The following is a 20,470-nucleotide window of genomic DNA, read 5'->3' on the forward strand; positions in this document are numbered from 1 at the left end:
TGGGGTGGAACTTGTGTTTACTGCTCCTTGCCACCGGGCACCACTGAACGGAGCTTGGCACCATCCTCTTGGCACAAGATTTGAGACGTTTGTACGGATCGACGAGATTCCCTCCAGCCTTCCCTTCTCCAGACTGACCAGGCCCACCTCCCGCAATCTCTCCTCATCGCAGAGATGCTCCAGATCCCTCATTACCCTTGTGGCCTATGCTGGACCCTCTCCTTTTTAATTTACCCTCGTCCAGAACTGCACAAAACCAGATAACCTTGACACATCCCACATTTTCCAACGCCACCCACAGCCCCTGTCCCGCGGGACGGGCGGGGCCGGGACTCGAACCCGCGGTCCGCGCGGAGCAGGTGGAGCGGGGCGGAGCCAATCGCGGCGGCGCTGCGCGGGGGGAGCCCCGCCCACGGCCCGCGCCGCGCGGTCACCATGGCAACAGCGGCGCTTCCCGCGGGGCCCCGCGGCCGCCGGGGCGAAGGGGCCGGACCGGCACCGGGGCGGGCCATTCCCGCCTCCCGCCGCCTTCCCGCCGCCTTCCCGCCGCCTTCCCGCAGCCCCTCGCTCCGGGGGAAGCTCCGAGGGACGGCCCCCTGCCCGCCCCGCCTCCGGCCGTGCCCGGCCGCCGCTCGCCGCCCGCCGCCGCCGCGGGGGAAAGGCCGCTGCGCGCCCAACTTCACTTCAAGCAACTTCCCCGCGGTGCGGCGGCAGCCGGCGCCCGGTTCTTGCGGAGGGAGCGGCCGGGGGTTTGGCTGGGTAAGTGCTGCCGGCGGGGCCACGGTGAGGGGCGAGGCGGCGGTGGGACAAAGGCGGTTGGTGCCCGCTCGCCCTTAGGGCCGGCACGGGAGCCGTTTTCCCCGGGGGAGCTTCGCCTTCCTCGCCGGCTCCGGGAGAACGAGGGTCCCGTGCCGTGGGGTGCGCTCGCCGCTCCCGCACGACCCCTCGCCCTGCTGCCGGACCTCCTCGCTGCTTCTTTCTCGCTGCGTCAGAGCCAAGGGCTCCTGTCCCCGCGTGTCGAGAAGAGGGGGAAAACCTCCCCTCCAAAAAAACCTACCCCGTTCTGTGGTTCTCTTTCGGCTGCTGGAGGTGGGGAGGGGATGTAGGTGGTTTTTGGTGGATGGTGTTGTTGCTGGTGGTTCTGAGGATTAGAGCGTAATTTTGTAATCCGCCAGGGCTGCAGTTATCTGTTCCTCTCTGGATTAGGGATGGTAATGTGCTTGGCGGTCTTAAATGGACAAATAAAGATGCTCCCCCTTTCTCACCCTGCTTTACAGCCGGGCGACGGCTCCTTGGGCAGAGCAGGAGGGATTCAGGCGTTCCCGAGAGTGGTATGTGACTCCTTAATGCCTTGGATTTCAGGAAATATATTATCTGCTCGTTAGGAGTACTTTGAAGTGCCAGTTTAAAGTCATCATGCTGGTTCTTTTTAATTGAAGATGCACATATCTTTGTTTGTTGGCATCGTGTGTACGTAGAATCTCAGGATAGTTTGGGTTGGAAAGGATCTTAAAGCTCATCTCATTCCAACCCTCCCTGCTAGGGGCATATATTTTTGTTTTGGAAGCATTTGAGTGGACAGATTTTTGTTGTGGTGGTGATATGCAGCTCATTTGTTAATTTTTTCCTCCTAATTCCAAATCCAAGCGGTTTAAATATGCACGGAGAGACGTGGAGTGCTGCTTCTGGGTGGAAATAGCTGGTCCAAAAGATCACGTGGAGGTCAGTTCCCTGAATTTGCACGGAGTCCTGCGCTCGGATTTGGGAGGGAGCAGCACTGGGATTCTGGACGGGTGAAGCTAATCAGTGAAATCCCAGAATTTCCTGTGTGGGGCTGCGCCGAGCCGGGTGGAAAGCTTCGCCTTCCTGAGCCTGCCTGCAGCATTGTTGCTGTTCTTGCCTTTCTCCCGTCTGGAGGTGGGAGATTAATCCTGTGGATTCAGGTATTGACTTGACTTCTATTTCTGTGGCGTAATCCGGGTGATTCCGATTTGTGCGTGGGGAATGGGATTAGGGGAAATCGCACTTGGCAGATGGCGGAGCTCTTCTGTGCCATTAGGGGATATTGTAACCTTTGATTATACCTGCCGGTGCGGTAATAGAGCTCAGGCTCTTCGGGGTTTGGTAAAAGAATTCCATTCCAGATCAAATATTGCTCATGATAAATTACCGGGATCACATTAAAGGAGCTGCAGCAAACAGAAATTGATGTTTTGTCCAAACTGGTGCTTTGCTCCAGGGTGGTAATTGCAGGCAATTTTCTCTGTCTGCTGAGGGGTAAACTCTGTTTCCAGGGTAACTGGGAAGTTGTTCAGCTGCTTCTGAGGTACTTTTTGCCAGAGCTGAAGGTTGTTGGCATTTTCTTTTCCTTGTCTCTCCTCCACAAACCGGAAGGATTTGCATCTTTCTAACGACCACATGAAAATGGGAGTTTTCTTTGTTTTCCTGTGACGTTTGCAGGGTGTGGTAGGGAAGCAGACAGTTGTGTGGCAGAAATGTTAATAAAGTTGCCTGGCAGCTTAATCCAGGTAAAGACTTTCTCAAAAAAAAAAAAATCAAGAATTTATAAACTTTCTCCCATCTTTTGTTTTTTTGGTTAGGATTTTCTTCACACTGTGCTCTGCCTTTTCCTGTAAAAGTTATCTAGGATTTTTGTTATTAAGTAAAGCTATAAAGCCTTTGTGCTTTGGAGTAGTTAAGGAGGTAGGAATCCTATTTAAATAGACCTTGTAGCCTGTAATTCCTTTTTGATAGGCATAGAGTTTATTGAAAATGGGTGTGTAAACTTTTCCTCTGTTTCAGACAATGCCCTGAGCTAATTCTAAGCTAAATGTTTCCTTCCCGATGTATAGAAGACACAGGACCGAGTCACTCTGGAGTGTGACAGTATGGCAAGTCCCTAAAAGGAGGCAAAGTCTAGGGCTGTTTCCAACTGGAATACTTTGGTTTGTCATTTTTTGCTGTCTCATTTTATATGTGGCAGTAAAGGACATGCACAGCCCCAGCCCCAGGGTTGTGCTCACGCTGCAGTTCTGGAGCTGCTGCTCTTATGGCAGGAGAAAGGGCACAGTACCCATCTGTGTGTCCTCCTCCTCACGCGGCTCTGGCCTTACAAGATAACCAGAGATTCGGAAAATTTCCATGGCTGATGATGAAGCAGTTTTTCCCTCTGCCATACTGAGGATTTGTGTAGCTGCAGGATTTTTTTTTTTTTTTTTTTTTTAATTTTAATTCCATTTTCAGCTGTGTGCAGCACCATCACCTTGGGTGTTAATTGAGCCCCTTGTGTGTGCAGACTCCTCTGGCAGTGGCCATACGCTTCCCAAATGCCTGGTTTTTACCAAAGGGAAAAAAACCCAGTTACTATTTGCAAATAAGCAGGAATTTCAGACTTTGTGTTTCATAAGTTCACCAGCGCTTCCTGCCCCATGTGCTCAAGGTGACATTCAGACCACATGTGAAAGAAGCAAGTCCTGACCAGCAGGTCCCAGGTGGATGGAGAGCTCAGCTATTCCCGCTCCTGGGATTCTTTGCACAGCTCTGTGATTTCGCTTGGGTGTTGCCCTGGACTCTGCTCCATTCAGCACTCATGTTTCTCTGGCTATTAGATAATTTTGAAACCAGTCCTGTCACCTGCCCTCTCATTGGCACGTGTTTGGTTACTGCAGAGTAAAAAAGGAGCTCAGTCTCTGTGGTGAAGAATGTGTTGTTCTTTACTCCCTGGTCCTTGCCCGGGAGTTACTCCGTGTTTGATTGTTGCTCGTGGAGCTTCCTCCCTTCTGGCAGGTTTTCCAAGTAACATGAGAATCAAATTGATATGATTTGTCTGTCTTTGAGTTTGTAAACAAAGATAAGAAAACTTCCCATAGTCTTGAAAATTCAGTGTAGTGTTGCTTGTGGGGAGTGCTTTGCAGATCAGGGACAGGACTTCGGGATCACATCAAAGAGGATTTCCCTGAGTGTGTCAGTTAGGGACACCTTACAGTTGTGACTTCCTCTCCTGGCTGCTCGTGTGTAAAAAATCGTGCTGGTTTCTTATCAGGGAGTTTCGTAGATCGAGGTATTTCTTGAAGCTGTGGTGTGTTTTCTCAAATTGATGCTCCACAGAAGCTGATAACTTGGCACTGCTCCCTATCCAGGGGAAGTGTCCTTTGGCAATGCATTGGTCATGCTGACTTGTGTGCTGGGTAGTTAGTGAAAAATCTGACTATTCAAAGGGTGTGTCTAAATGCAGATTGGAGTGTTCTGCATGCATTTATGTGTAATGTCGCTATTCTTTCCTTATTTTCAGGCTGTTTTCTTGAATGAGTTTTGAATTCTTCCCGAGCTGGGTGAATGTCCATGATGCTGTTGATCACATGGAGGTGTGCAGTGCTGCAGCCTTTCCGCTCATTGATTTTATAAATATATTTCTTAGTCTAGGAGCAGCTTGTTCAATTCTCAAGTAGCAGACAGCATCTGAGGAGGGAAAGGACCATTCCAGTGAATCGTTTTTGGAGCAGGAGATCCTGCTGTGTGCCGTCGGCCGCTTGGAAAAGCGAGACTGAAATAAATGCTCAATCCTGCAAGCCCAGGCATGAGGTTTGTGGTGATGCTATGAGCCCAGTCTGTATCACTGTGTTTGGTGCACAGGGGTGACTGGAACCTGGGAATGTTGCAATGTTTTTTAGGTGTGTTTTTAGTTTTGTGTGTAGGAATTGCCCAAAGGCATTGTAGGGCAAAAGCCACAGATTTTCTGCTTTTGCTTCAGAGATCTCTTTAAATGAAGAGTCCCTGGTTGTGGTAGTAGGCTTTGCAGTGTAAACCACTGCGTGGTTGTCTTGAGCTCGCAGCCAAAGAGAGTGGAATAATCGGGAGAGCTGTGGAATTCTCTCCACAGCAACCGGTCTTGAATCCTACTCACGGCCCTCAGAGTGACCACAGGCTTGGTAGGTTTAACAGCTTAACTGGAAAACTTGATGCTTGACAAACTTGAGATGCACCTGCCCTAGGCAGCTGGATGTGCAGACTTTTCCTAAAAATGTCCCGGAATTGGCTGTTGGGTTGCCTGGATATGTGCCTCCAGTGAGATGTGACTGCTGATTCTGAGGAGATGCTCTTCTTGCTGGGTTAGGGGAGGTGAAATTGGTTCTCTGTTCTCTTGTCCTTCATTGACTCTTAGTGAGAATGAAGGACATACGTGAACTTCTGAACTCTCACGCCGTTCTTTTCAAGCTGTGTTCCAGGAATAATTAAAAAATTAACAAGTAACAAAGCCAGAGCAAGCCACTTGCTCTTTGCCTTAAGAGGGCATTTATAGGTGAAGAGGACTTTCCATGTCTTAGGTTCTGTTAACTGTCAGGAAAAACAATTTCTTACGAAAACCTGGATATTGAGTGTTGCCAAAAGACACTAAATTTAGTGTGGTGACTGTTTTATCTATTTGCAGCTGTTGTTTAAAAAACCCCCTAATGTTTCCCTTTTATTCTTGTGATTGGTATGACCTGGACATCTGATCACAAAAGGATATTTAAGTCTTCTGGGTGATGGTTTTCCTCAGGCCTAGGCTTAAAGAATTCAGATTCTTAAAATTAAGCTGTTTGTGTGAGCATACTTTATCTTTAGGTTCTTTTCTCGAATGAAGGAGATTTATTTTCTTGGTTACTGCTGTCTTTGGTTTGTTCTGCAAATATGTAATGCTGGAACTTCTGCAAACAAAGAATCTTTCAAACAGCTTGGGGATATTTTTCAGTGCATCTGTATAAATAGGAGATCATTAATACATATTTTTGCAGTTCCTGAATGACTTACATTGAGACAATGGGAGTTGAGTTTTCTTTTTATGCTGTTCATCTCTACAAAACACGCTTGAGGGGAGGAAATGAATGTTTTCTGAGGGTTGTGTGATTGTGGTGATGCAGTTTGAGCAGTCCAGGGCACAGAGGGTTATTATCCAAAACACTGCTTGTTTGTGGTTGAGTCATGTCCAATGAGCACATACTTAAACGCTGGGGGTGGGGGGATCTGGGCTCCTCTAAAGCCATTTACAGAGCTGTTCATTAAAAGTTCTTATCAGAATTAAGTGCCAAACCTTCCAGTTTTGGGCTGGTGTAAAGCCTCTGCTTGCCTGAAAGGAGATAGTGTTGGTCTTGCAGCAGTGTGAGAACTGAAAGCTTCTTGCTATTGTAGTAATTACGAGCCAGGATGGTCATTAGGCCGGTGTAACGAGCAGGAAAAGATAACAATTCAGTTGCTGGAGGTTTGGTATCTCCCCGGTTTTCACTTGGAGGGAAGAAGCGTGTGCGCTCCAGCAGCTCCTCAAAGAGCGGTGCCGCAGCATGGGCAGCTTTGGAGTAAGGCTTGTCTCACTGTACGCACTTCAATGGGCTTTAATGTGGGGAGGGAGGAGATCTGAGCCTTGTTTCCAGGTCAAAACACCCCTTTCATTTGGTTGGGGGCTGGGAATTGCCGAGTGGGCTGTTAACTCCAGCTCCGGGCTTGACCCAGTTCCTGCGCGGAGCTCCGGGAAGCGCCTGTGCTCCAGACGGGCAATTCCAGCTCGGCTGCAGGGACAGCGCTTGGATGCCGGGGAGATGGACGGCGAGGACAGAGGAAAAAGAAGTTAACTGCATTCTGTTGTTTGAATCTAAACTACGTGGGTTTAGTGCGTTGGGAAGGAGGCGAAGAGGTGATGATGCTTGACCTGTACTTTGTTAGTTTTGCTTTGATTCTGATAGTTACATTTTACCCTTTGTAGTTTCCAGGGGTAGGAAGCTGCCAGTGGTTCAGTGAAATGCATGAAAATAGGAGGATTTGTGTGAGCTTTTAGTGCTGCAACATTGTTGCCATACACAGCAGCCTCTTCTGTTTATATTTTCATAGTGACTGTTTTTGTAATCACAGTATTGGTTAAATACATGCTTTCAGTGCCTTTCAACAAGTGATGTTAATAAACGTCAAGTTCTAAAACTGGTTATTCCTGCTGTCGTAAAACGAGAACGATCATTATTTTACAGTGTTGGCGAGACGTTGAAAGGCAGTAACAGGAGCAGAATTTTAAGTTTGTCTTTATTTTGCTCTTTTAATGGGCTCAGCCTTCAGCCCTTGCTAGGCTTGGCCGTCTCAGTGCAGCCGTAGCACCGGCAGCTCCTCGCAAGGAGGGAGTTGTGCCAACATTTTAGGAGGGATGTTTATCTGCTGGGAGTATGTTCAACCATACAAGGCTTTCGATGGACAAAGCTGCCTCATCCATACCGAGCCCCAGCAAAGCCAGGATGTGTTTTAAACAGAGCTGGAATTTCTGGCCACTGTAACTGTTTGATATTTCATGAGAACACTGGGAATTCTTCATTGACCCAAACGAGCACAACAGGCCTTTCTGCTGAAGCTGAGCAGCAGGGCTGGCTCGTTCCCTAACTGAGGGACCTTACAGAAACGTCACTGTTGTTATTGTTGTCAAACAGTGTCTTACTGTATTGGCACTATTGAATGTCAAATATTAGTGTAATCTGTCATTAGAATGTTTTCAGCAACATGACGGCTGCAGAGTTATCTAAATACCATCCTGTTCCTGCTGTAAACATGATGCAGTGTGGGTTTTCTACATATTTGAGCAGCAGTAGCAGTTATGTCCAAGAGAAGCTGTGGCTGCACCATCCTTGGAAGTGTTTAATGCCAGGTTGGACAGGGGTTGGGGCAACCTGGTTTGTGGAAGGTGTTCCTGCCCATGGCAGGGGGTGGAATGACACAAGCTTTAAGGTCCCTTCTAACACTTCTGTTCTTCTGTAATAGATACATTCATTTATTCAAGTAGCATTAAGTATTTCTAAAACGTATGGATTTATGTATCCTAATTCTTACAAGTGATCATAGCATTCAGTTCAGTTAATGTTCTTCACAAAATGAGTAATTTAAAAAATAATTAAATCACTGCATCTCTGTGGCTGCTGTCTGCAGAGGAGAGATTAAATGAATCACTCTGATTACGGCAGAGTTTCCAGTACAACTTCAGGTCTTTGTTACTCCCCTAAATACGATTTTAGTCACTGTTCCTGCGTGGATGTGCGAGGCTGCTGGAGAGGTTTCCATGTGTCTGACCTGCTCTCACTTGACAGGGCAGCGATGTTTCCTTGCCTCCTTCCTCAAGCGGGTGAGTCACAGCGCCCATCGGAAACGCTCATCAATAGTTACAGGTCAGCATTTCAAGAAGGTCAGGGAGGCTGCTTTCTGCCTCGTGAGCGTTATGCTAATTCAGTCGTTAAACATATTGGAATTGTGCTTCCTTTTGCTTCTGCAGTGCTTGCAGATTCCATGGGAGCCTTTTGCCTGCGCTCGGAGCACAGAGGGTTAGTTTTGGGCAGCGAGAGGTTTTCTTGTAGCCTGTGTGGTAGTCACACACAGGAAATGTGTCTGTAGAGCTGTTCTTCGTGTGAAATATTTGCTTGAATAGTGTCACTGTCATGTTGGTGCTCATGCAAGAGGAGGAGATCGAAGGAGATGATGGAGACCTGAAGCCTTAAGATGAAATACATTATTTTCCTCTCCCAAAGGCACTTTACTGAAGCACCTGTGGAACTTAGGCCCCAGTACTGACACCTCTGATGAACAATATTGAGCCTTTTCTCTCTTATTTGCTCTTAAATTCTGGGAATGTATTTTAGTATTGCCTCCACACCAGCACGTGTAGAATCTTTAGAGATTATTTGTCTGTGTGTGATATATGTGTAAGGTAGTGATCACACAGAGCATTGTCTTTGTTGATATTGGACTGTCACACACAATGTAGAAATCAATTGATCTGGAATCCAGGTTTTTTGTACGGTAGACTTATGGCTGGCTAAGATGGTGTTTTCACAAGCTTGGCTCTGTAGGGAGCAGGTTCATAAATTTTTCAAATTGTCTCCAAAATTCTTGTTTCAGTTCCTTTGAGTTTATTTTATTTTTAATTTAACAGCTTTTATGCCAGATCTGCACACTTCAAAAATGCTGAAAATGGTTACTTTAAGGTTAAAGCTTTTTCCATATTTGTTCACCTTGACTCTAGAAGTGGTTGTGCTCTCTCCTCTGTCATGTCTTGTCTAATAATCTTGGAAAGCTGGGTTTGAACTGGGTTCCCAGAGCCCGGGGTTGGAGCTGCTCACAGAGAGAGTCAGCACCACAACTCCTCTGCAAACAGTGGCCCTGGCTGATCCCATGGTTCTGCTCCCACTCACATCTGGACAGAAGACTGGAGTGAAAAACTTGTTAAGGCATGACTGTATATTTTAAAATATATAATTAACAGAAGGTTGTTTATAACTGTTTAACCAATGTGCAAGACAGTGTTTGTAGTAGGCTGGACTGGCTTTTATTAGACTTCAGAATCTGTGGCGTTTATCACTTGGCTGCAGAGCAAACAGGCCACACACTGCCTGAGCACTGGGCAGGTTTGGTCAGGCAGAGCTCTTCCATCCTGTCTGTCTGCTTTTTGTTAATCCTGATTTTTGATCACTTTGGCTCTTGAACCTGATGACTTTGGGGAGGAGAACTCATCAGGCTGACCAGGGCAGTTCCTGGGCAGAGTTTGTGTCCGGTAGTTCACATGGACCTTTTGTCCATGGTTTGCTGGTTGATTCATATGTGGTGAAACAAAATGAAAAAGTTGCCCAATCTTCTTCACTGAGCAGGTGTCTCCTGTTGGCTCATCAAGTCTCAAAGCTGCAAATTACTAGAAAATGAAAAACGAATGCCTAAGTCACTTCTGAAGCATCCTACACCAGCTGCTGTCTCATGAAAGATGTTGGGATGTGTGGATCTTTAATTTCCTTTCCAACTTTGCCTCTTCACATTCAGTTGCTTGGATTGGCATGACTCCTGTTCTGTAACTGATTTGGCTCAGGTGGGATTCCTCCTGCAGAAATTCTGGATACAGTACCAGTTACCTGTTTTTACGACAGCTTTATGCCAGCCTTTGAACTTGCAGATCTGTAGCAAAAAGGCCAGTGAGGGAGTTGGCTCAGCAGATTTCTCAGTAGCTGCAGGACTTGCTGTGCCTCTTGAGGCTGATGGGTTTCCTGCCTTCCAGAGGCTTCCAGTGGTGTTAACAGTGATCAGAGTGGGATCAGTGGGTTATGCTTCTCTGTGGGGCAGTGTAAGAACAGGCATGAACAGAGGAGGGGAGCTGGGAGAGCTCTGTGTATCCTGGTTTTCTTTTGAGCCAGAGTTCAGTCCAAGGATCTTTCTTTGCAATAACTTTGGAAAGGTGTTTCTAAATTCACTGCGAGATCATTCTCAAGTTACTAAATCCCTTCCTTGGATATGCCCTGGGATTGGGTGCCAGGGCTGCTGTAATTGTGGTGTGAGTGTGGCTGGGTGGGGGTGATTTGAGGAAAGCTTCATAGTCTGGATGAACCGGTGAGGATAAATCTGTGATCTTTCACTCCTCCTAATTTTTGTGAGCTGCAAAATATGCCTGCGTCAGCTATTTATTGTTACCCTATCTTAAAATGTAGATGATCTCTACGTTGGACCATGAGTTTCAAGCGCTTTCATGTTACTCTTCTATCTGTTTTGATGTGTTAAAATGCCTCTCTGCTCTCTGTGCTTAAAACTTCCCAGGGAGTTCAAAAGCCCCCAGGGTTCACTTATGGTTAAGAATGCCCTTCTGTGCCAAAGCTGGGAGTGTGGTTTGAGCAGCCCCTGGGGTTCCCTGTCCATGTGCTGGGTGTGGGGATGTTCCACACCAGTGCTTGTGCACATCCAGGCACTCCCAGGTCCCCAGTGCCACCGTTTGGATTTCAGAGCTGGTTTTTCCCGCTTCAGCTATTTCTTTTTCTTTCATGCCCCTCAATAAATACGCTCATGTTTTTAATAGCTGAACTGTTGTCTTTCAATTAATAGGTATTTTTTCCCTTTCTGTGCTTTCTCAAGCATGTAGGGAGGTGGAGGGGATTGTTTAGTACTCACAAAGCTTCTAGATAGTGTACGTGCTATCAATAATTCATTACAGGCCTTGATTTTGCTGAATAATGTTGTGTTTCTGAAGAACAATGCAGTGTACAATGCGTGTGCAGGCTTGTTGCTGTCAGAGTTCTTGGCTTAAACATCCTTTTGTTCAGAAACGGGGGAAAATGCAGCTTCGACTGCTCTGGCCCCTCACAGTCACACACGACCCCTCTGTGCTCTGTTCCGTTTGTGGGGCTCTGGGTGAGGAGGAAGCTCCTTTGTGGACTGCTGGTAACAATGCCCTGCTCACAGGCAACCAAAGGAACACTTGTACAAGCTGGCAATACCCAGCCAGCGCTTCTGAGGTGGGCATTTGCATTAATGTGGGGAGAAAACCCATTTCCCGCATATGTGAAAAGCCAGATGTGCCCACTGAAGGAAAAAGAGGAGCCTTATCATCAAGGCAGCAGCAGTAGGTCCCCTGGCACAACGTCAGACGTTGTTGACAGAGCAGGTTTGTTCTGGGTGTGCAGCTCAGGGCAGTTTATTGATGGCTGGCTGGAGGCAGCACCCTGCTGCAGCACCGTACCCTACCTGACTTCATGCCAGGTTCAGTACACAAGGAAGAGATCAAAGAGCCGTTGGAACACTGGGAACAACGTGAGGGGCAAAAAGATTCATGTTTCAGTATGTCAGTGTGTTGTAGAGCAGAGGGTGACATAAGGGATTTTGGGCCAGGGAATGGTAAATACTACCAAGTATTTGACTTTTATAACAATATTTTATTTGACTCAGAGGAGATCCACTCATCTCCCCTTACTCCAATCCTTTTTTCACTATTTATGAGACAGGATTGGAAATGAGGGTCATGATCTTAATGAGTTCTGATGGCTCCATCAGTATCCTGAAAGGCATAACTGGAGTAAAATTAATCCAGTTTAATAGTGTTAATAATTTTCTGTTTGAAGCTGGGTCATCTTTTCTGTGAAGCACTTGAATTGCTGCTGTAGAGCTGGGGTGGAGGTGCTGCCTGGGAGATGGAGTTGTGTTGTTTATCAGTGCCAGTCTTTTGTCACAGTGCTCCTTTCTTGCAGCAGTACCAGGAAGATCTCCTTATCCCCAGCTCGGTCCTGCCGTGCTGCGGCTTTGCAGGCTTCATCTTCAGCGCAGAGGTTGTTACGACTCAGAGGAGCGGGCTTTGAAATCGTTCCTTTGTACATGGAACAGAATCATCTGTTCCTGGGAGCCACCTGGTCCAACCCTCTGTTTATCAGTGTCTTTCTCCCATGAAGCTGCAGTTCATTTCTAGAGCAGTGCCTGGTACGAGTATTTTGGGCTTGAGTGTATTTGCTTGTTGACTGAACTCGATTACATGCTTATGCTCTGACTAATCAAATATCTGAAAGGTGGAATGATGGACTGAATGGAGAAATTGCTGCAACACAGTATCGGCTCTCTGTTTTGACAGAAAATGTGTCATTAGCAGCCAAGTCGAAAGCTGTTGAACACAGAGCTTTTTGTATATGATTTTTTAAGGTCACAAGCCATCAGAGAAGACTTCAGATGGCAGAGCTGTGAGAGTACATAAGTAAGTACATAAATATTCGTATAAAGAATGTGCAGTGACAGTTTTCTCAGATCACCCAGAGAGGTTGTGGAGTCTCCCTCAGTGGAGTTATTCCAAACCTGTGCCACGTGCTCTGGGATGACCCTGCTTGGGCAGGACGATGGGCCCAGATGACCCTCTGTGCTCCCTTCCAGTCTGTGATCGTGCCATTTCTTTTTGTCCAGGTGAAAGCTTAGGAGCAGTGTAATCTATTGCAGCATCTCTGCTCTGGGTGTTTTATCAGGAGCTGCCACGTGCTCTTTGTGAATGAGTCTTTGCAGCTTCCAAATGTGTCTGTCAGGAAAAGTACAGGTATAAAAATAATGCACTGTAAACCTGCTTTCTTGTTTTTGCAGAAGCGAAGGAATTTTAATTCTTAGCCCTGGGATACACATTAGTCACCAGAGCTATGTATGCACATATATAATTTTTAATGTCATGATTTTGGTCTTCTATCCCATCCCTCTGTTTCCTTGGTCCTCCAGTTTTATGGGTTCAGGTTTTCTCCAGATAGTTCAACTTTTGAAGTGATCTCTCAGTGTGTTCAAGGTTGTGCTCCAAGGCCAGTAGCCTCAAGTTTTCTGAAAGTCTGGATGAAGCCACATTTTTTTTCTCTCCATATGGCAATACCTTAATTAATTTTTCAGCACTCAGATGAATGTATAAAGGCTCAGTATTTATAAACTCGTCCTGGTGACCCCACGTCAATCACAGGACAGCTCGAGCTGGTTGTACTTTCTGAAGGTGGTTTACTGTGCCAGGCCACAAATGCATTTTCCAGCGCTGGAAATCCTGTTAGAATTTGAGGAGGCAGATCAGAGGATTAGGGGCTTTGTCCTTCTGACACAAAAGCACCTGCTGTGCATGAAGGCAAGGAGGAAATGTCTTCTCACCTCATGCTATTTCTGTTACAGTGAGCTTGGAGGCTGGGTTTGTGTGAAAAGATCCGTCCCCTGATTCCTGCCTGGGGGCACAGGGCCATGGGTCAGCTTTATTTCTGAAGGCTTCAAAGTGCTGTGGAGGCACTTGCCTATTTTTGTAACAAGTAGGTGGATTTTTTCAATATACCAAAGCCCACGGATCTGCTTCGCTCAATCCTTTGACTTGAATTCCTCAGCAGGTCAGCCAAGCCCTGTCTCCCACGGGGAGTGCTGAGCCTCCTGAGCTTCACATGAGCTTTGGTGTCCCCACACTAGCTGCCAGGCTTAGCAAGGTGCTGTGCTGCAGGGCTGTTTTAACTGCACCTTGCTCATCCAGGAGTTCCAATGTCAGTGTCCAAGGAGCTTCCACCACTTTTGTTTTGGGAGGAAACTGTCCCAGTTATATCATTGCTGCTTTTAAAGCATTTGCAGCAGCTGGTGGCTCTGAAGGCAGCAAATGAAACAAAATCCAGTGGTGATATCCAGGTCCTGTCAGCTTTGAGATCAGACAGTTGTCCTTTGTCTTCCCTTGCTGCCAAGAGGACAAGAAATATGCACAGTTACAGTAAATATTTCCAGGTGTGGGTGGTCTCTAAGCTGCTTTTACTGCTGAAACATGGTACCAAGCGTGGTGTTGTGTAGGGGAGTATCAAGTGGAAGAATGCCAAGGTTGTTTTTCAATCCCATATTTCTGTCTGTGCTGCAGCTGGCTCATCCATCTCCTGACACTCCTTCAGCTGTGTCCATGGTTTGCCTGCCAAATGAGAGCATTCCCACCCAAAGCTGGAGCCTCTGGAGAAACAGCCCTGCCTCAGTTCTGGGGGCTTTGGAAAGCGCTGCCTGCTCGAGGTCAGAGGGATCAGTAGCTGCTTGATGTATTTCTGAAACTATAATGAGCCAAATTTCACCTTTTTAAAGCAGGGTCATGGAGATCATACACTCAAAGGACACATAAATAAATTAGCTTTTGATTAATTTCATCATATTCAGGATGTGTAGCATAAGATATGAAAAAGAGAGTCAAGAATTTAACCCATTCCTTCAGAATCTGTGCAGAAAAACATAACTCTAGCCAAAACTTATTTTAAATACAGTTAAAAGTGAAGTTAAACTCCCTTCAGCAAGAAGACTGTGTTAAGATTAATCAGCAGGAAGTTTCATGATGATTCTGAAAAGGTTCGAGGAGAAATTTGCCAAATTGCAAATTCAAGTACCCACCCTCTGCTGTGTCCAGGATGTGATCCCGTTGACCTTTGAGAGCTGCAGATAGAATAAAGTCCTCCCTGAAACAACCTGGAAGAGCCTTAATTTGACTTTTTTCTTTTTTCATTTCCACAGTCCGTTTTCCTTGTTTGTAGCCAAACCTGATCATTAATATTTCATCTGGCACGCAATGCAGTTGTTTCTAGAATGTCTTTTTTTTCTTTCTGCTAAACTGCATGGGGAGGTTATTTGCAGGTCTTGTTTGTGGTTTAAAAGCATTTACAAGGATGAAACCTAAAAGAGCATTAGCAGGAGTTGAAGCTGACCACAAAAGCAAAGGTTTGATGAGAGAAGCAAACAGAGCAGCACTTTGAGGCCTGCTGGGAATACCCACCTACTGCACAAACACACTTGGAGCCTCACTTTAGCCTTATCCCATAACTCATGTTGTTCTGCAGAATGTCATCCTCAGCTGGCAGAAATCAGGATTTTGCTTTTATTCCCTATTTCAGCTGCCAAAAGAATTGGATATTCTGAAAATACCCACCCACTGATGAGCTGGGTGGAATCTCTAGTGTGGAATGCTCGAAGTAAAATGATTCACACAGGATTAGGGTGAGGATATGCAGCTTCTGGTACCAAAAAATGGTGATTCACCAACATTTAATGCAATTTTCCTGTGGTTGGTTTTTTTTTTTTCTACCTGAGACTCAAGAGAGTTCCAAAACAAATCAGGCCTTCTGTGAAACTGGGAAGGGAAGAGAGTTTCCTCTGAAACTGTCAATGAGAGGGTTGGGGAGGAGGAAATTGTGGAAGATTGAGGTGTAATGAGGCAGTGGTGCAGGTCAGAGGAAATGCCGAGTGTGCTCTGTCAGTCCCTGTGCTCTTGAGGGATCTCTTGAGTAGAACATGATGTACAAAGAGGAAAATCTCCAACCAGGACCTGGCTTGGACAAAGTTGATCTTGACAGAGATGGAGTTGGCCTGAATTGTTTATAGAACAGTGGTCATTGCCCCCAAAACCCAGTGTAGAAGTTTTTGGAGCTTAATGCCCAAAAAATGGGCATTACTTGATAATAAATCTATGGTCGCATACTGGACCTTTCTAAAGGGTGATATTCTGAAGCTGTTTTCTAGAAATAACTGGAGCAATCTGTACATTAATCCTGCTGGGTTATGTTTTATATGTGACACATTGTTATGAAAATAGCACTGGACTGACAGCAAGGACTGGCAGCTGTGGAAACAGATTATTACATGTAATTTTTTACCCAAATCATTCTTTCCAGGCATGTCTGTGTCTCATAAATTCAAGGCAGTTTGGAGGATGACTCCCTGTGCCCCACAGCAATCACCGTGCATTCTTCCCTGGTCACACACCGTGAATTTTTTCTGTTGAATCCTATTCTACCATAAATTAATCACAGAATCCCAGACTGGTTTGTGTTGGGAGGGACCTTAAAGCTCATTCAGTGCCACCCTTGCCATGGGCCAGGGACACCTTCCATTATCCCACGTAGCTCCAAGCCGTGTCTGACCTGGCCTTGGACACTTCCAGGGATCCAGGGGCAGCCACAGCTTCCCTGGGCATCCTGTGCCAGGGCCTGCCACCCTCTTGGTGTTCTCCTGAATCCCTGTCTCAGCTGATTGTCCTGCCACATCAGGAATGTGCTCTTAAATCCGTGCTGATCATGCCAGTGTATTTAACGTCGAATTTTTGCTTTAATAAATAAATGTTACAGCCTTAAATGTTAAGGCCAGCTTGAATTACTGGAACTGCTGCTCTATAACTTGTTACCATTTTAACTGCCCAATCTTTGCAGCATGGAGATCAAAATACAAGGTGTAAAGTTCTCAACGTGGTACTGAGATGGCAGCACGTAATGGAAAGGGTGGTTGAAAATATTGCAGTTCTTTAGTGCAGCTGCATGGGAGTGAAGCTCTGGCAGGTGATGATCGTTATGCAATTGTACTGGCAGGAGTAATTAGAGATTTACAAGTGCTTGTAAATGCTGCTATTTATAGGATGGACACTTTATTTAACGAAATGATAATCTTTTCTGCAGCGGGAGAAAATGTCAGAGTGGAGTGTTTCATCCTTGGGTTGGGACACGATTGTAATGTCTAAAAGAACTGCACTTAGTTCTTTTTGTAAAAGAAAACTAGAGTCTTCCAAGAGACTTGGATACTGGAAATGGAGGAAGGATATTTTGAATTTTGGAATTTTAATATTAATGATCTGGCTTGTGAGATTTGAAATATATAGTTTTAATTCTCAGCCTTCTAGTTTTCATTAACTGTCAATCTGGGGAAAGATAATTTAAATGCATTTTATTAGCTGTTTTTATTTTGTGAATAAACTTGTCCTGGCAAATTAAAAATTAGAGCCATTATGAAAATATTTTTGATAATCTTTCCTTTAAGAGACCCTGAATGTCCTCTTAAATACAACTGATGGATCCCACTGCAGTGAATAGTAACATGAATCAGGCTTAAACCCAAAAATGGAAAAAGCCTGCTTTTTACTGAATTAGTTTCATGATCTACTTGGTTATGAAAGTTTCAAAATACGGGGTTTTTTTCCTCCTTTGTGTTATTTTTGTTGCGCTGTAGTAAGTCATGTTCTCGTTAGCACTCACTCGTACGTGCAGAGTAAGTGATAGAATCTGCTCTGTTAATTCTTATTTAATCTAATCAGCACCTCTCCAAGCGCAGGAAGCAGCAGAAGCAGGATTTCTAGGGAGAGCAGACAGGGATTGCTGCAGACTGACCGCAGTGTTCAGTCAGTAAGGACAGGAAGAAGAAAGCAGGGAAGAAAAACGTTTGTAGAGACTGAATTGTTTTAGACAGTGGGGCAACCTTTTGTAGGAGGGATGAAATAAATCTTGATTTATGGTCGTCTGCTCCCAGTAGCTCCTGTGGCTTGTTGGGCCAGGGAAAAGCTGCAGGCCAGGGGAATGTACAGAATCATGGAATCCCTGACTGGTTTGGGTTGGGTGAGTCCTTCCAGTCCCAACCTCCCAACCAGACTCATGGACAAAGCCATGTCTTCAGAAGCTTCTGATATATGTTGTTATACAAACTTCTGCCTGTATCTACACAATCAGGAAGTAATTTTTTTATGCTGGAAGCAGATTTGCTGATAAAGTTGTATATAAAGAAGAAAAACTTCATGTTTATTAGGTGATTTTCTGTGGAATATTTTTTTGTGGGTGTTGGCTGCTGGAGCCAGGCTTTCTGCTTGATCTTGATGTCATAAACATGCTTGGTTTTGGTTTTTGTTTTTTTTTGTTTGTTTGGGTTTTTTTAATAGCAGAGATATTTTCTTTGTGGAATTTTTATGCTTTCCACCCTTAGAGGAGACAGATGGACTTGTTTATCTGCTGCGAGGTTCAGGGCCAGCTTATAGATGATTTTGCTTTATGTCATTTAAAACATTTCTTGTTTCTGAGCAAGGAAGTTGACAATAGTCACGTGATTCATGTTGGAAAAATTATCTGCAGGCTGTTGCCTTAATAGGCTTAAAGGAATTAGCAGTGATGTAAATAATAGTCGTGTGTGTGATGGGTGGGCAAGTGCCAAAGCGAGGGCGTGTTTGGGGTGAAGCCCTTCCCAAATGATTTTCTGCAAAAATAACCCTGTGAAGTGAATAATCCATTTTGATTTCTTACGAGCAATGTTGGCAATTTTTGTGATGTTGGATCTTTAATTAAAAATGCAGGGGCATTAAGATTTGGAGGAGCCTGGAGCGGTGTTTGCGTGTGCATCTCTGACACCCTGCGGTGGCTCAGCTTGGCCCAGGGAAAAAAAAATCCCAGTCACAGGTGTCTGGAAGCTGAGGAAGAGGAGCAGCAGGGAAGAGCCAAACCTTTATGTGCCAGCCTTTCTGATAAAAGCAGGAGGGATTTCAAGAGACACTTCAGGGCCATTTATAATTTCATTTGTGTGCAGAATGCACCCACCACAGCCGAGGGGAGCGTGGGCGCCTGCTTGGGTGGCACGGAGAGAAGCAGTGCCCAGAACTGGGGACAAAGGTGCCCAGAAGTGGGGACAAGGTGGCTTTGAGGCTCTGCCACACGGGATGGGGACATGCAGGGGCAGCACGGGCAGCTCGGCTGACTGTCCCTGGGCAGAGGAGGTCAGGGAGGTAATAACATGATGTAGCTGATGGCGAGGGATTTACAACTGTAGTAGTACGATTACAGTAGTATTATTAAATATTAATAGCATCTGAAATCCTCCTGCAGTTTAATTTAGTTGAACTTTATAAATTACCCCAAATTTTGTATGTTGCCAACTGGACTAGAGATATTTTATTAAGAAAGAAACAGGTTTATCTAAACCTAGATACGTGTTTCAAAACTGAGACACAGTGTCTAGTGTATGTTACACTTGGCATCGATTACATGATTCCTCTTTATCAAGTGTACTTATATCAAGGAGCTTTATCATTTTCAAAGTTGGGTGATTATTTTTTCTCCTAAATATTTTGTTCTTTTTTCAAATACTTGTCTGTTTGGGGCCACATATCTGTTGTAGGGCAGCTGAATTTAGAACACAAAAACTGACTTTGGTAGTTTACGTAGGGGAAAATGGGTTCCTGTGGAGCAGGAGTGTAATCAAACTAAAGAGGTGGTAAATTTTGTGTTAGGAATATTGGCTGGAGAGGCAAGTTGTACTCTGTTAGCAGGGATTAGGTCCCACATTGTAAATTCACTGCCCCGCGTTCCATTGAGGATCAAGTTTTAGTCCATTTAAGAAGCTCTGTGCCCCCTTCTTTTCCAGAGAATCGGGGACTACAGAATGATAGGAGAGAATTTATCCTCAGCTACTGCAAGACCAATGCTGCTTTCACAGCTGAACTTTTCCCCTTTGCCATGTTGCCTGTGAGCATCAGCCTCATTCCAGCAAGTTTCCTTTTAGAACACCTCCCAAATGTTTGTGCTCTTGGAATGTGAGAGTGTTTTAATCGGATTTTGATGGTGCTTCTTAGAGGAGGAGTGGGAGAGGGAGGAAGATTGCATGGAGATCTGTGAGATGGTGGAAGGGACAGATTGATGTGGATAAGCTGATTGGGTTAGCGGCTATTTTGGAAAGACGAGGTCATGGACTTGGGAGGGGTGGAATGGCGTCAGGGATAAGTGGTTGAGACAGAACTCCAAGTGGATTGGAAGATGAAAGGGAACGGACAAGGTGAGTGGAGTTCATTCTCCTGCCTGAGAGAGGGAGCACAAGCAGGGACAAAAATAAATCCCTGCAATTTCAGTGCCAGTGTGGGCTAAGTCTGGTCAAGGGAAGCTGAAGGTGAAATAACCATGTCTCCAGACTGCAGACTCAGGAAGGCAAGATCCTGGTTGGGTTTTTTTAATAATCACAAGCTGGAGGCTCCATATTCCACCGAATCCGCAAATGAGTTTATTTGCGTGGTGAATTCACACCAATATAAAATCCAGTGAGAGGAGTCCAAAACTGCCCCTTCAAAGGCTGCCCAAAAGAGACAAGAGGGTGGCAACACAAATCTGGGGCCCCTGGTTACAGACTACAGTGTGAGTTTTCTGAAAATGAAGAGTATGACAGCTTTTGAAGGAAAAAAATAATCTAACCTTACGTAGCTGCCTGCATCTGCTACGAGTTTAAATTTACTTCTGTTAGGGAAAAAATCAGGTTACTTCTTGTAGCTGAAATTGTAATTACTGCTGGTTTTCCCACTTCTCTGCAGTAAGAATATAATTAAAGCCAAAGCTCTTCTCCTGCCTTTGCTAGCGAGATACAAAACTGCTTTGTCATGGTAAAAGTCCCATTTTGATGGAAAATCAGCCGTTTGCAGGTCAGCTGCTCA

At 45.5% G+C, this 20,470-nt stretch overlaps 1 protein-coding gene across 3 annotated transcripts in view; it reads left to right on the forward strand.

Annotated features, from left to right (window-relative positions):
* The first annotated feature begins 623 nt into the window (after positions 1-623).
* The window catches only part of KIAA1671 (KIAA1671 ortholog), a 64,368-nt gene continuing 44,521 nt past the window's right edge, over positions 624-20,470 (forward strand). For all 3 annotated transcript variants that reach the window (XM_040081288.2, XM_040081286.2, XM_040081289.2), the window contains exon 1: positions 624-759. The gene's annotated coding sequence lies outside the window, so the exon portion shown is untranslated. The remainder of the gene's footprint in view (positions 760-20,470) is intronic.

Source organism: Hirundo rustica, chromosome 17, assembly GCF_015227805.2.
Source record: "Hirundo rustica isolate bHirRus1 chromosome 17, bHirRus1.pri.v3, whole genome shotgun sequence".
NCBI classification, from domain to species: Eukaryota; Metazoa; Chordata; class Aves; order Passeriformes; family Hirundinidae; genus Hirundo; species Hirundo rustica.